Consider the following 17,304-nt stretch of genomic DNA (forward strand, 5'->3'; position numbering starts at 1 on the left):
ACAAAATCAACACTTTGTTATTATTTATATTTACAGGTCACTTGAAAACGATTTGTGAAATACACTATTTTGAAAGTGAAAAAATTTTGAGCACATTTATAACTTCATATGTTGAGTTGGAATTTTCAGAATATTTATAATTTCAAACGTAGAAAATAATAAGTACGGCGAGAAAAATAGAATTCAGTTTTTAACCAATTTGGAAATTTTCAAAAATCTCGAACGATCCGATCCGAAATGTTTCAATCGAGCTGGTTTTTGGTGAGCATTTTTAAAATATGTTGAATTAACTTATTTTCATGCCAGATCGAAGAAATAAAAAATATTCGTTTTTCTTTTGCCACTCTGATATATATATATATATATATACGATTTCTGACGTTTTAAAAAATGTGGAGCGACCTCTCAAAAATTTTTTTTTTGACCTGTCCTTTCGAGTGAGCTCTTAAAACATCAAAAACTAACATTTTGTCACACGAGACTCAAAAAAAAATAACAAAATATTCGGTTTTTTTGTGCCACCCTAATATATGTATATATACATATATATATATACACACGCACACTTATATGCATGCCGACTTCACCTACGTCGTTGCGTAACGAGGTGCGAGTCGATTGGAAGTATCATCCGCTTATTATCTTTGCTGGGGATTCGGATAGTTACGAGCTTTTTTATAAATATATATAAGTGTTATTTGGCGGAGTCAACACACGTGTATGCACGCATACACCGGACCCGATGTGTTCGATAATAAATTTATCGAACATCCGGTCTTTGGTTTATTAATTAAACCCGTTTAAATCTTGTCGCCGGAAGTGACACCCCGCCCCGCCAACATCCACGGCATGGCTGATGTGATTACTTTCTTCCGTTTCTTTTCCATTCAGACTGAGACATGAGGTGGCCAAAGAGAGGTGGATAGATAGACGGGGAGAATAGAAGTTTGATTTGTGTAAGAAATATTTCAATACGAACGCCACTCCTTGGATTCCCCGGCAGTAATGGAGCTCGCAGAATTTCGTGATTCACCATTCAGACCCTATACCTCTATACCTTATACCTCCCATTCATATTAGATCTTTGAAAATACTGTGCAGTAGAAAAATTGAATATTCTTCGCAAATTCACATGTCGCCAATCGCCATACTACGGCACAAATCGCGTTACGGACCTTCGACCGTTCAATTCGATATATTAGAGACGACGCGAACGAAGTTATTCAACTTCCTGTAATACGATCTGTTCCATGGTCATATTCGGACGGACGTTTCTGATTCGCTTATATTCACAAACATTTTTATCATCTTAGTAAAGCGATTAGAAAAAAAAAACTGATACATGATATAAAATTTGTAAACTTTACCGGGTTGAAAATCACCGAGATGACGTCTTAGGGGTACTTTGTATATGTATATATATATATATATATATATATATATATATGTAAGTGTCTCGATTCAGAGACTTGGGATTTGGAAGCAGGTTCAATATACCGACACGTGTGGTTGCAGTAATATCTGTGTAATTAACAATATGTTATAGAAATATCTCTTAAATGCAAGTATCCGTCATCTATCATTTGACGTACCTGAAACGACACAAATTGTCGGTACAGCAAAGATGATTGATATTAAGAATAGTTGCGGCGTGACTGTGTCGTAGCACAGCTTATCAACGACTGTCCGAGGATGGTGTGCCGTCAGTAACGAGCGCCTCAGTCGCCTGCCCGTTAGTCATATGACAAGCGGGCTAGGCGGCTAGGTTTGAAAAGGGCGTCAAACTTACATCCCCCCATTTTGGCTGCGGGATCGGATTTTTAGGGTCGGGTGTAAGGAACTAGTTTGCTTGCGTGAAATAGGTTTGACTCTTTCTTTTTAAAACCGCTGTCGATGACAAAGATTAAATCCGATATTTTATTTTTTATTTTGTATGGTCCAATTCTAATTGGATCCAATTTTCTTCTGTTCAATTTGTTACTGTTTTGAATGTACACTAAGTCTCCTTCGTTATATGTTATATGGGTTTTATTTTTATCGTAATAATATTTGTTTTGTTTGTGTACTTTTTCTGAATTTTTGTACGCTATTTCTCGATTGTTTTCTAGGTTTTCTTTATTATTTGAATTTAATGAGTCTGGTAAAAATGATGTGTCTTTTCCGGTCAATAGATATGTTGGTGTGAACCCAGTTGAACTATGGATTGTATTATTATACTCATTTAAGCATTCTTGTGCTATTGTGGACCAAGGACGATTTTTGTTATTGTAAATTTTGCACCTTATTCTATTGACCAATGTTTGATTTGTTCTTTCATTTAGGCCGTTTGAAAACGCGCAGTCTCCAGCAGTGAAAACTAATTTTATTTTGTTCGATTTCAAGTATTGTTTGAACTCGTTCGAGTTAATACCCGAGTATTGGTCTGTGAATAGTGTATCTATTTGATTGTTATTTTGTATTGGTTGTATTAATTTTATAAAGTCGCTCGCTGTCTGAGTTTTTGACGTTGAGATAAATGCAAATCTAGTGAAGTGATCTATGATTAAGTGTAAGTATTTCTTTGTACTTTTATTACCCACAAAACCACCTATTGTGTCTAAGGAGATTATCTGAAACGGTTTTTTCGCTGGTCCAAATTGTGATAGTGGAGCTTTGTGATTAGCGATCCTTGATTTATTTTTTATGCATGTTTCACATGAACGGCACAGCAGCTTTATATGCTTGTGCATATTTTTAAAGTAGACTTTAGTGCAAATCGTTAAGGTTAGCTGTTTAGTGCCGATGTGACCCTGTTTATTGTGTATGTTTTTAATTAAATCCCTACCAAATTCTTCAGACAACCAAATTTTCTTCTTATTATTCAATATTTTGTAGATAATATTTTCTTCAATCTCGCAATTGCCGTCTGGTGTTAATCGTTTTTGATCATTAGTTATGTCCTCTATTTTTAACAAATTTACTATTTTTATCACCGAATTCTCCCAAACATTGTCTTTCTCGTCTAGAACCGGATTTCGGGACAAGCAGTCAGCTTCTAAATTTTCTTTTCCGGGATTGTATTTTATTTTGAAATCAAATTGAGATATGTAATTAAGAATATGTCTCAGGTCCGGATCCTTGCTATTCTTTATGTTAAAACCTTCCAGCGGTTTGTGATCACTAAGAATGGTGAATTTTTGCCCGATTAAGTAGTATTGCCAGTACAAAATGGCTTCTTTAATGGCGAGACATTCAATATAAATTGCTTTTTTCATTTTCTGAAAGTTATTTAATTTACGTGAAAAATAGAACACTGGTTTCAGTGATTTATCTTGCTGGGGTTGTTTCAATACTGCCCCAACTCCTTCTATACTTGCGTCCGTGAAAATGTAAATCGGGGCGCACGGGTCAAAAATTGCAAGCACCGGATCTGAGCATAAGTAGTTTTTTACCTTTTCAAAATTGTCTTGGCACTTTTTTGACCAGATGAAATCTACGTTCTTCCGCAACAGGTTATGAAATGGTTCTAATGTTGTGGCTGATTTCGGGATGTATTGGAGGTAGAAATTTAGTTTCCCCAGAAATTGTCTAATATTTTTCCTCGTTTGAGGAATCGGAAAATTCTTTATTGCCGTTACATTATTATTTAAAGGTTTTATGTTATTGTTATCTATCTCGTGACCCAAGTATGTTATTTTTTTACACGCAAATGTACACTTCAATCTATTCAGTTTAATATTGTAAGCCCGTAAAGTCTCTAATGTCAACCTAATGTGTTTCAAATGTTCATCATAGCTAGTCGAATAGATCAAAACATCATCGATATAATTTACCGCGAATGCGTCTAAATTATTTTTTCTTATTATGCTAGATAAGGTTCTTTGGAAAATTGCCGGAGAGGACTTTAAGCCAAACGGCAGACAGTTCCACTGCCAGTGCCCATGATGCGTCACAAACGCCGTCTTATACCTGTCTTTTTCACGTAAAGGTATCGACCAAAACGCCGAATTAACATCAAGTTTTGTAAAAAATTTACAGTTTCGGGCGCGTAAAGTCAGTTCGTCAATTCGTGGGAATGGTTGACTTTCCGGAATAACCATTTTATTTAATTCTCTGTAGTCAATACATAGACGAGACTTTTTTCCCTCCTCCTTTTTATATGCTAGGGTGATAGGCGCGGCATATGGGCTACTTGATTCTTCAATTAAGCCATATTTTAACAATTCTTTTATTTGGCCTTCTATTTCGGCCCTGTCTTGAATTGAGCATTTGTATGGTTTCCTTGCTATATATTTGCTCTCTGTGAGTTTTATTCTAGCCTCATAATCTTTTAATTTACCGACATCAAATTTTCCCTTTGCAAATACATCGGCATAACTAGTTAAAATCTGTGTAATCTCTCCATTTGTATCAGGATCTTTAACAGAATTATATATTTTTTTTTCAATAATATTTTGTACTAAGTTTCTTTCTTTTTCATTTGAATTGTTCTGACTTATTATTAGGTTTTCGTTTTGGCACAATTTGAATTCCTTTATGCAGTCCAAACCTAGTAATACGTCATCCTTAAATGAATCACTTTTTATTATGAAGAAGGAAAATTGTTTTTTTATTTTCAGAATTTTGACTGGTAAAGAGATTATACCTTCTGTTTTTGTTGTCCCTGAAATGGTTTCTATGTTTTTATCCCCGCTCATAATTTTATTCAATTTCAGTTTCATCCAGAAATTATAATTTATTAGCGAAACGTTGGCTCCCGAATCATAGAGACCAATGGCTATCTCGTTGTTTACGAGAATTTTTAATCTTATCAGCGGGGTCACTACTCGTTTTTTGCCTCTTCTGAGAGGGAGATGGCATCTTGAATTTGTACGTTATTAGCTACTTTAATTTTATCATTTTTATTCCCCTTTTGGTTAGCAATTTTTGTGCGACATAATCTTTCCGGATGAAATCTGTTGGGGAAGCCAATGTTTTCGCAGTACGAACAAGGTTCACGCGTGTTTTGGTTTCCTTGTTTATCAGCGGACCCGCTTGGCCTTCGATTATCCCCACTCTTTTCACCCGTGTTCGTGCTATGTTTATTTACTGAGTGTTCCATTTGTCCGAGTGTTGACATTAAGTCGTCTATCTGAATCAAATTTTTCTTTTCTAACCGCCTGTTGACATATTTCGGAAGGGCAATTACTATTAAATTTATTTGCGATTTTATCGTCAAATCTGGGTCCACATCAATCAATAAGTTTCTCTTTCTGAGTGCGAAATCTAGAAACGATCCGTTCAAGTATTTGTATGTGTATGCGTATTCAATATCAGACCACGATTTCTGTCCGAATGTGTCTATTAACGAGTTATTCCAGAACTCCCAAGGATGATCTAACGAGTTTGTTTTCAAAAAAATCGAATACCATTCTAGTGCGATACCTTCCAAAAATAGCCTCAAAAATTCAGAATATTTATTCTCTTGTACATTAAGACGCCTGCATTCGGAAACGAAGTTTTGTAACCAAGGTTCCGCGTTAACGTTTTTTCCATTGAATTTCTCTAATACCATATCTTTGGCTATAGAGTGAGTCGATTTTCCAAGCGTTGGGATTTCTTGGGAGAGGGAAGGGTGAGCGTAAGCCTGAACGACCTCTAAGTAATACTCATTAAAGACAACATTACCCTCCTCGTCCAGGTAGATTTCTTTCAGCTCGTCTTCGGCCAGGGTTATTATTACGTTGCGGAATTTGTTTCTCGTTTTCAAACTCTTCACGACTCCTTTTGTCACAGGATGCTCGAAGAGTTTTCGGTGATGCGTGGCCGTTTGAAACTCAGGTGGAAATTGGAAAATTTCCAGTTGGTCGATCAGCTGGATAGTCTTGACCTTAACCACCGTAGTCTTGGAGTCCAATGCCTCTGATGCGAAGCAGAATTTTGCCTTGATAGCCATATTTGTGTCGTTTTGTAAGTGTCTCGATTCAGAGACTTGGGATTTGGAAGCAGGTTCAATATACCGACACGTGTGGTTGCAGTAATATCTGTGTAATTAACAATATGTTATAGAAATATCTCTTAAATGCAAGTATCCGTCATCTATCATTTGACGTACCTGAAACGACACAAATTGTCGGTACAGCAAAGATGATTGATATTAAGAATAGTAGCGGCGTGACTGTGTCGTAGCACAGCTTATCAACGACTCTCCGAGGATGGTGTGCCGTCAGTAACGAGCGCCTCAGTCGCCTGCCCGTTAGTCATATGACAAGCGGGCTAGGCGGCTAGGTTTGAAAAGGGCGTCAAACTTACATATAGAATATTGTCTTTGATGATACGCAGAGAAAAATTCTTTCACAGTCGAATGTTACTATCACTTGATGAGATATTTGTATCAACTATATGATAACCGATGATTCTAGGTATCGATGAATCACGCTCGATACGAAAAAGTTTTCACAACGGATTTCAAATTTTTATTACCCATGAAACTCGAGCTACTCGAGAGTGTAATCGCAGACTCGAAATGATTTTGCAGTAGGGGAATTAGTATGTTGCAAGGATCTATATTTATCAAGTCTCGAGTGACACTTTTTACTGGAAAAAACTGAAATGCATATGATAGATTCAGGTAAATATTCAGGTAAATATATACTTTATTTAATATTTGATATACAAAAATAACTATCCAAATGAAAAAATATTTTTATCTTAATCAGTAGATCAATTGTTACATTTTCTAAGATACTTAATATAAATAACAACATTGGGACGTTCGGTGTTGATCCTCTGGATACGTAGATAAGATATTACATTGTTTAAAACGGGTTTTCCCTTAATTAAACTAAACATTAAACATTGGAATATATTAATACGAAACATATGAAAATAAAGTGAATAATTTTTCTCCTCTGGACCACAACTCTTATCAGCATCATTAAGTTACGCTAACGAGGTTTCGCTTCATTTCTAACAAACACGCTCGTAACTCGTAGTAACTGCCTTCGAGCATAGAGATCTTGTTCAATTTTCGTCGTAGTTCTGCCTGCTCCTTAGCGAGCAATCTGTTCTCCACTGTCAGCTGATTACAGTCAACCGTGCATTGGTACAAGGCTGTTCGTAGTTCGCCACCAGGCTCTTGCGGTCCTGATAAATTCTGGAGTTTGCTCTTCAGCTTCTCCATTTCCTTAACCAGCGATGCATTTTCCTCGGCCAATTTATCCTGCGTTTCTTTAGTCTCGTCCAATGAACTCCACAGCTTGACGCAGGTCTTCACTAGCGCCTGTAGCTTAGACACTCTGCACCTAAGTTGCACGTTTCTTAACGAAATCCGGGAAGTTTTTTCTCCAGCGATGGTTTGGTCTTCTGTTATTCGGTCTATTGCTATTTCTAACTGTGCGCACATCGTTTTCAACTCTTCCATTTTACCTACTTCGCGTTGTTGAATATTGAGCTGGGTTTCCAGAATTTCTTGGTCCTTGACCAGTTTACTTTGCTCTTCTTTTGTTTGCTTCAAAGAATTTCTCAGCTCTTCGCAGACTCCCTCTAACTCTTCCATCTTAGCTACTCGGCACCCTAGCTTTTCCAGTTCGTTTTCAAGTGCCGTATTTTCCTCGGCCAAAAATTCCTGTTCCTTTCTGACTTGCCCCAACGACTCGCGTAGATCTCCAAACTCTTCTTCCAGTTTCTCTAACTTCCTTACTCTTTCGTTCATCTCGGCTTGTTTCTCTCTGTCTTGATTCAACGACTCCTTCAACTCCTCGCAGGTTACCTCGAGTTGCTCCAATTTTTCAACTCTCATTTTCAACCGATTTATCTCTGTACACGCTAAGTTGATGGAATCTTTTTCTTTTTCACGATCCTCCGTAATCGTACGTAATACTGGTATCATATATTCAATATCACGAGCCAATTCTGTGCATGTTGTCTCCAAAGACTTGAGCTCACTTGTTCTCGCATCTTCCATTAACTCCATTAATTTTCTGTTGTCATCATCGAGTTTAGTCTTTAATTTATTCAATCTTTTGGAACTTTGGCTCCCGATCTCTATTTTCTCTGCAATAAAGTTCGCATCTTCCGAATCGTCTCTTTGACAGAAGACCATTTCTAATTGTACCTTGTTGAGGCGGGGTCGCATTGACGGATCATCGCCACAGTGTCTTGGATTCTCGCTTTTCGGACACGTTTCTCCAGAGACTTTTTCCGGGCATCCACAGGTAGGACAGTTTGGTGTCATTTTAGGCGGATTCATTTGGAAAATAACGCTTGAATTGATCACTTGAATTGTCGGGGCTTGTTCTTCGCGGTTATATTGACTGCTGTTACACCCGAACTGTCAACTTCCGAATGAGTACTGATGTTGTCAACCAGAAATCAGCCACGTCAAACGAAACCAGCACAAAGTTAACAAGGAAAAAATTATTGCGCATGCGCTCATTGAGGTTTGCATTGAATCTGCTCTGTATAATGAGTGGTCTACAAATCAGTTTTCCTTATCGTCACTAACAAAGTATGTGTCAACCGTTGTGTTGTTCATACTTAAGCGAGGGAACTCCATGTAGAACGTTTTCAAAATGGATTTGAAACCTTTATTGACGATGAAAATCCCACCGAATCGTCGTGTCCTGCACCAAGGACGAGAGTATAACAACCTTCGTAAGTTTCTGATTTTTTTCGGATTCTTTGATTAACCCTTTTTGACTAATGAATTAATTTAGGCTGAACCATGAATATAGATATACGTGATTTATATTGATTAACAGTGATAAAAGTTTATACAAATGAAATAATTTTTCTAGTGAATGTTGAATGATCGTTTCCAAGGTATAAAACATCCATGTAAACAATATTAGATAATTTATGAAAAAAAGTAATTCTTTCATTCAATTTACGTAATGATGCAAATTGACAGCTTTAAAAAATTTTATTACTAGTTAAAAAGGGTTGGTTCAAAAAATCCGAAAAAATCGAAATGTTTTAGAGCTACAACAACAATATATTAAAAAATTGATCGAATGGGAGACTGCGAGGTTTGAAGGCAGGTCGAATCGAGGTTGACAGCCTCATGTACATGTAGTCACTTAATGAACAGCTAAAAGGGAGGCCTTAGAACAAAAAAGTTGATTTTCAACTAATTGGAAAAAAAAGTTTACGAGATAATCGTGTTTAAAACTTTGAGTGGTACAATTTTGTGCTGAAGCTATTTAGAAAATCGAATTAAAGCTAATTAGAAAATACGATTTCGAAATCAGAATTACGAAATACAAAATGGCGGATCCAATATGGCCACTTGACGAGGAAAATCTTACCATAGTAATTGCCGACCTTGTTTAATTGACGTTCCATCCCGACATAGATGTGAAATCACTTAATCGTCGAATAGGGACGAGAGTCCGATATCAGAACCATAGAGATTATGCTCCCCATTAAGATAGCAGGGTCAATACGGGTCGACTTGACGTAAACAGGTACTTTCGTTGGAGTCAAGTGATATTTATTCCAGAGATAGAATGTTTTTTTTTTTTTTTTTTTTTTTTTTTCCCTTTTGTCGTAGATAATTATTTTTAGACAAATACTCGCTTTAGACATGATAACAAGTAAACCGACTTGAGTCAACGCGATATTAGGATAGTACAGAAATAAAAATTAGATGGAAAATCGCAACGACTTATTTTCCTCCGACTGATTCAAATCCTACGATTTCTACTTTTCGTTGAAAAAAAAAACGAAAAGAAAAAAGATGATGGATGCCTTTCGTTGAAGTATAATCTATAATGCAGGATTCTTCTTGATCATCAATTCCCGCCACGCAGTCGTGGTACTTCGATCCACCGCCAGACGCCGCCACTACTGTCCAAGAACTTCAACCTCTATAGCAAGTTTACTTCACGCTCTTCTCACTCCATCATGTCACCATGTGTACAGTTATTGCGATAGGCGAAAAAAAAAAAATATTACAGAAAAAGGTTGGAATAAGTTCGACCTGTGCTAAGATTTTTCACACTTTAACTGGGTTTCGTTATTACAATTCCGCGCACTTCGGCACACGAATTACCGCCATAATTGACCGTTGAATGCAATTCCTTACAAATATGCATCATCGCCAGATAAATCACTGTTGGATCACATTCGTAATACCATTTTTGGTACCGCGGACGCGGACCTTGTTGCATAAATTTCACTAACATTCTTCAGATTTGGAAACTAAATACACGTTTTCATCAAACTTCTCCTCATCCTTAGAACAGCGAAAAGGATCTAGTACCTTACTACGTAAAGGAGAAACTAAGATAACATCCATTTACAGAAACTTGAGATGCAGGGATACAGGCCTTTAAAGTAGGTTCATACATATTTCGGTGCAAAAAAATGGAATCGAAATGTGATCACATATGATGCACACTCGATGTTCTCCATATCCAAAACGGACCAAATGGTAAGTACTTAAGTACCTACGATTCTGAATTCGTCGCTCAGCGACGAATTCCTGCAGTTTGGAACTAACGAGATCCTGTGGCCTGTGGCTCGTGCCACAGTCGCAGGGATTCGGTTTGTTTTTTGATCACCTAGCTAGTCTCTACGGACCGAATATCTGGAGCCGGGTCGGTCGGTTGAGTCGCAGGTTGGCCGGAGATAACCGCGGGAGGAGTCTCGGAGAGGCCGCATAGTTCCTCCCCGTCCAATCCTCGGTGATCCTGTGCACCTCCTCCCGGCACGATCTCGGCCCTCTTTCCTCCCTCCCTCCGTCTCCATCTCAGTCTTCTCCCTCGGTTCGGCTTATCTCATGCCCGCCTCGCCTCGCTCTCTACTCACTCACTCACTCACTCACTAACACGCGACCTCGGTTCACCAACTTTGTTCGCGAGCCGTGACTATGGCTGGTGGTGGTTGGTCATGTACCTACGTGTTCCGGCTCGCTCTGACGTCCTGACGTCCGTCTGGCTTATATTGTACACATCCACACCACGTTTTACCAATGACCGAGAGACTCCTACGCCTCAACACCGGCCCTCATCCGCATATCCATGGTCGTCGAAGTTCTGTCTGCACTCGCTAGACTGTCCATTGAATGGTCATACACCGATGTTCCGTGCCTTCGTACTGCAGTCACTGTCTACTATAGCTATCGGTCGTCGATCATGATCCTTGGACCCTTTAACGATGTCGGCCTTTATTGCATGTTGCCGTCATTCGCCGTTTCCTAATTGGTTGTATACCTACTTACCTTCGCTGTCGACGTATCTACCTAATACCCAATACCTGCGTCTGGTACTCAAATTCTCCGGTATCCAGAGATCATTTGAAGATTAATAATGTCTGGAGAGTGAGGAACGGAATAAGATGATGGTGCACGTTGGTATCGCTAATCCACCTTGCAGACGAACATCTTTAACGACGTTTACCTACACCGAACGTCAATTTGGAACAATTGCTTTTCGGTGTTTATATACCTACTGTTTTCGCTTTCTTTTTCTCTTACATCTTTGGTTTGTCAGTTTTTCGGGAACAACCTTGTCGGCGGTTACAAACCAGGCGCCCACGCGTATGTATATATATATACATACACGATGCATGTATGTATGTATCGAAGTTGAACGTTGTAATGCTGCTGATGGAGGGCGGGGGCCGATCCTAATAACGTGGGGGGTGTGCGTCGAGCCGTGACACAATGACGTCACTGGTCGTCGCTGGACATCCGCCATGTTCAGGCCACGCATATATTCACTAACATATACATACGTATAGGGTACATACTCGCGTCGAGCGGTCGGGGCGGCGGGGGGCGGGGGGGGGGGGGGGGCGAAGAGGGACACGTGAACTCCGGCATAATCTACGCTATGTATATAATACACCTACCTGCCATTATCTTTCATCGTGAGAACATTTCGGCTCCATGGAAAGCCTGTACCGCCACCGCCGCCACCGCCGCCGCCAGCCAGCCATTCTGATGGAATTAACTGCTTTGTATCACAAGATATATGGACACGTTTACCCTCTGCGTGTATGCAGTTTTATGCACGCGTGTGCGTACTCCTCTATATATACATATACCAACATCCATTTTACATTATACCCATTATATGCACGTCTGCTGTGTCTCTCTCTCTCTCTCTCTCTCTCTCTCTCTCTGTGTTTGTGTGTGTGTTCGTGTGTTAACGATATACATGCCCACCTGTTTACTTATACCTTTTCAAACGAACTTATTTTAAAACATTCTTTCGCTCTCCTTCTCGAGTCCTTCGCTCTTCTTCAGCAGAGGTCACGACAATGTTATATTCTCATGTGCTGCAGTCGGCATTCTTCGCCGCGTATTCGTATGCTGTAGTGGTATTAGTATTATTATTGTTATTGTTATTGTTACTATTATGATCATTATTATGGCTGAAAATGAAAATGAGAAAAATATTATTCTTCGACCTGGTATAGAAACTCACGCGTCCTCGCGGTGACCAGCTTTTACGCATATGTACTACGTTGAAAGAAAATTTTCAGCTTATTTATATGTATGATAAAGTAACAAGTATGGTACAAGGTTCGCCGATACAGATCGGTGAGTGCACATTTCGAGCCACTTCGGGACCAATTAAGGTGTAAATTTGGAGTTGAAATTTCGTGGATTCACGAGGGGTTAGACATGCCCGTTCTTGATCATGGTCATCAATTATACATGAGTCGTGCTAAGCAATGGAAGGGTGTTGTGTGTGTGTGTGTGTGTGTGTGTATGTGTGTGGGAAAATGGAATACATTTTTTCATTTCATCGTGTTTGTTGTATCTATCTATGTTTTACGTTATACGTAGAAACGCGACTTGCCCCCTAAGTATATATATATATATATATATATATATATATATATATATATCTTACATGCCCACGTATGTGTGTATCCATTAATAGAGAGACACACGAATTACACGGAATACCTACGAGGGGTCCTTGGTTCTGTACAGGTGCGCTTCTCACACACGCCTGACACACGTGGGAATGTGTCACAGGTGCTGTTGCCGCCCGCTGTTGCTGGCTGTAGCACCGCTGCAGACCGGCGACTCCCTCGGGAACTTGCCGTTTTTCATCGCACGAACCCCCCCGCCCCCCCTCCATATATGTATACCTGTACGTATACGCTACAGACTGTCTTCGTTTTGCACACTAATTAACAAAGGAAAGAAAGAGAGAAAGAGAGAGAGAAAGAAAAAAGACAACAGCCAAGTTTGTGCTAATCGCGTGATATATGTGATTATCAAAAATTAATTATGGAGAACGAAGACGGAAGGCGTAGAAATTTGTTCCTTGATGAAAGTTTTTTTTTTTTTTTTTTTTTGTTCACCTTTTTAATTTTGTATTATTGACGTGGATTTTATCATTCCAATGAAGAATTTTTTTCATTCTCTTTCATCTTCTTCTTCTTCATCTTCCCTTGTATACATATAATGTGTGTGTGTAGCCGAAAAATTTCATTCACCAGGGGTTATTGCTCGTAAGTTGTCGGCTCGGCTTGATAATTGATGTAAATTAATTTCTCGCGTGTCGAGCTGATAGTTTTGCCGGGGGGGGAGGGGCGGGTCGGGGGGGGGGGGGGGTAGTTTTATCACCTATTACACTCCTGTTCTCAATTATATTCCTGAACGTTTTCTTTTTCTTCTCTTTTTCATTTTTCTCTTTCCAATAGCAGTTGGCAGAGTATAATATTATTTAAAAAATTCAAATTTTCTTTGTGACTTTTCGAATCGTGGTTAATACTTTTGGCCCAATTTCGTTCTCGAGTTTTGTGAAAATCGATTGACAGGGAAAAAGAATAAGAAAATGATACCGAAGAATAGGATTTTTTATGTAATCATTCTGTGATCAGTTTTACAATTTCAAATATTTGCACACCATTCCGGAGACTTTCTTATTTGAATAAAAAAAAATTTGAAAATTAGCCTACGAACCTGTATTAAAAATATGCTTAACGACGTTAAGCGGGCACCAGCAAACTAACAAAGTCCGTTAATGAGAACCCGCGTGCATCGGCAGCAGCAACCACTTGGCGGTTGGCATTGGGCCCTTGGCTGCAATGCACGTAGGAATGAGCAGCCACCGTGGGACTCACGGGGACCTTATGGGGCCTCACGGGGGCGGCTGGGAGTCGGGGATCTGGTCTATAGGGCGGTCGTTGCCGGTCGTTGTCGTACACGATGAACGTCGGCGAAAGCAGAGAACTCCCACGACCCTTTTCACCACATATATTTTTCGTACATGCAAACTGCAACCCGGCCAACAAACGCCTTGTCCACGTCTCGAGTCGCGATTTGTTTTATCACTATATTGTTGTATTCTTTTTTTTTGCTTTCACTGCTCTCGCTCCATCGCCAGTCTCAGTTCTCCTTTGCACCGGAAGTCGCGTCAGCAATGTGGAAAAAAAAAAAAAAAAAAATTATTAAGTGAATAAAAATAAAAAATAAAATAATGGAAACAACAGTGAATTTATTAGTCTGTGTATTTTGCATAATTATACGCGAATCTGGACTTTGTCGTTGCTCTAAGGTTCTGCATCGATGTTCGTTTCATGTTTCGAGTCAAGATCGATCATCGAAGTATTGTTTATACTTTTTGTTTATATCAAATTCTTATATGATTCTTCAAATTTCTATGTATGTATTACTTTTTTCTCATGCCAACTGACGAATTGAAGAAAAATTCAAGTTCATGCGATTTCTAGATATAATCCATCAACGAGCGAAACGTTGACGGACCGAATAGACTAAACTTTGTAAATTTGTTTCTATTGTGCGAATCTGTTGCTTCATTTTTGCATCTTTGCGATAGATAGATATATCGATTGCATTGGACTAGTTCGTTGTAAGAAATTTTCATCGTAATTCATCTATTTGAAAATCGTTTTGACACCGACTGTACGTTCGATGATACACCCTTGAGAGGTTCTCATTAGAGTTTTCCGAATCAGCGCACTTACTAGGCGTAACTGATCTCTGTGTCGCGGGGTGAATAAGGGACGAAAATTGATTAACAGAAGGCCGCTAAGAAGCGGAGATAGGTGGTAGCTTCCTATCTGTGAACTCGGGTGCAGTTGAAAGCTCACGACTAATTATTGCCCGCGGCGACTCCTGTTAAGGGCGATTAAAGGTTCGGGGGATCCTCTGATATTTACTCGGATCTAATCACTATCGCTTATTAGATCTAACTTAAACGAGGAGGTGCGACGAGGTGCGCGACGGAGGCGTGGCCAATAAATTCTCTCGCCTACTTCTCTCGCCGAGCGAAATTCCACTATTGCCTTCAGACAAAGCAGTCTTAATTGTTTCTCGCTTTGCTCGCGCGTATTTGCTTCCTCGTTTCAATCCTCCAGACTACGTCTGACGCCTCTCCTATGAATCTATTGGTTAGAATCGTTCTTTTATTCGTATCTTCTCTTTTTTTCTCTTCTCTTTTCTTCTCTTCCTCGTCGCCTGCTTATCATGCAAACGAATCGCGAGATCGACCAGGCCTGCCTACAGTTGTCGAAAATTGTCTTATTAACGAAGTTATTAACGTAGTTATTAGCGCCTGATGGATCGTGTATGGCTGCAGGCTGCAGACAAACAACGTGCAACAGGCATCGAGTGTTAATCTTTTTTCTCAGACCTAAATTTTGTTTTTCATACATGCACACGATGAACAACGACTTTACTTAAGAACGAACTCTAGTAACGCGAAGTCGTCGTTCGAATTGCTATTCTTCAATTTATCGGACTATAGAAATTAATGTTTCCATGATTTGTTTTTTTTTTCAACTCTACGACCTTCGGCTTTCAAATAAAATCGCTTAAATTTTAAACTTCGTTGAACCAGGGTTGAATCCGTCGTCTGTTCAAAGTAAGGCAACAAACGTTCAAGCTTTGCAATCCTATACTGCAGTAGAGAAGAGTAACGTATAGTTATAGACAATGGCTGGATAATATTCACTTTAATAGAAAGCAGTTTTTTTGAGGCTGTGGTAAAAAACGTGTGTCCTTTAAATGGCAAACTTTAGACCACTTGCGCCAGGGTTTAGGGTTGGGATAGTGATCTGGGCTTTAGAGAACAGAACATCTTCATTCATTTATTTGAAACCAATCTGAGGTGCGGCCAAGTGAAAATTGTAAAAAGTCTAATTGTAAAATAAAAACCATCCCAGTCTACACATCATGATGCCCAATTGTCCTTAAAGTCTTTGCGGTCCTTAGAACGTCCTTGAATTTTGCTTCATCACAAAACGTCCTGGAAATATTCTATTTTTAAGCCGAGTGACTGTTTTTTATAAGTTCTCTTACTAACAGGTTCTACTATAAACAAAGTATATTGCGTAGAGTAATTTTATTCTTTTCTAAATTTCCTTGTATGTACAAGCTGAAAGTGTCCTGGAAATGTTCTTCAATTTTTTACGGACTCTTTACTCGACTCCGTGAATTACAAGCATGGAATACTCGCGGTATAGAGTACAGACCAACCTGACACATGCAGCGTTACACTTTAGTACACTTTATACACCGCGAGAGTCACCTCGGCTAAGATCGGCTGGGATCGGCTAAGATCGGCTAAGATCGGCTGGGATCGGCTGGGATCGGCTGGGATCGGCTCGGATCGGCTTGACTCGGGCATGGCGCGGGCAACCGAGCGTGGTTCCTCCTCGATGCCCCCGTCGACCTCTGTCCTCTAAGTCTCCGCTATAATACCGCGACGTGTTCCTCCTCGAATATCCACGGAATTATTTATCGATGTGTAATCCTCGTCTGCATGCCTCGATCTAAGACCTCGATCCTTGATCCATTCGCATCCGCATCGCGGTCTCCTCCTTTATTATTGTCTTCTCTCTTCTCTCTTGCCTCTATTTCGAATCCTCATTTACACCCTGATTCTTGGGAGGTGCTGCTATTTCTATATTCGGGGAAAAAAAAAAAATGGTTTCAGACACGGTCTTTGTGCTAACAATATTCTATTGGTAAAAAAACTTCGACTTATGAAGGATTTTTTTGTTGAGAAATAAAAGAAAAGTCAAAGATGAACTTATACGTAATACGGGAAAAATTGAACGAGTTATACTTTAATTGAAATATTATATTAATATAAGTTTCACAGCGAAAGTTTAGACAGAAATTTAGTTTCACTAACAAGCTTTAGTCGCATTTATCTCTGAATTTGAATTGAAGCTCTTTTCAGAGATTGAGTGTCTTCAATATTTGTTTCTTTCCTTTTTTTTTTTATTTATTGTTTGTCTCCGGCAGAGTAACTTGATTATTCATTTATGCGAGATTAGTGATTAAGGATGTCGAAGTTGCCGGAAATTTCATACGAACGTATATGAGGCCGTCAGAAGTATTGAAAGAAA

At 39.2% G+C, this 17,304-nt stretch overlaps 1 protein-coding gene across 1 annotated transcript in view; it reads left to right on the forward strand.

Moving 5' to 3' along the window:
• LOC124408221 (transforming protein p54/c-ets-1) overlaps positions 1-17,304 on the forward strand; it is a 143,762-nt gene that overhangs the window by 67,925 nt on the left and 58,533 nt on the right. The gene's annotated exons all lie outside the window — the stretch shown is intronic.

Source organism: Diprion similis, chromosome 7, assembly GCF_021155765.1.
Source record: "Diprion similis isolate iyDipSimi1 chromosome 7, iyDipSimi1.1, whole genome shotgun sequence".
NCBI lineage: Eukaryota > Metazoa > Arthropoda > Insecta > Hymenoptera > Diprionidae > Diprion > Diprion similis.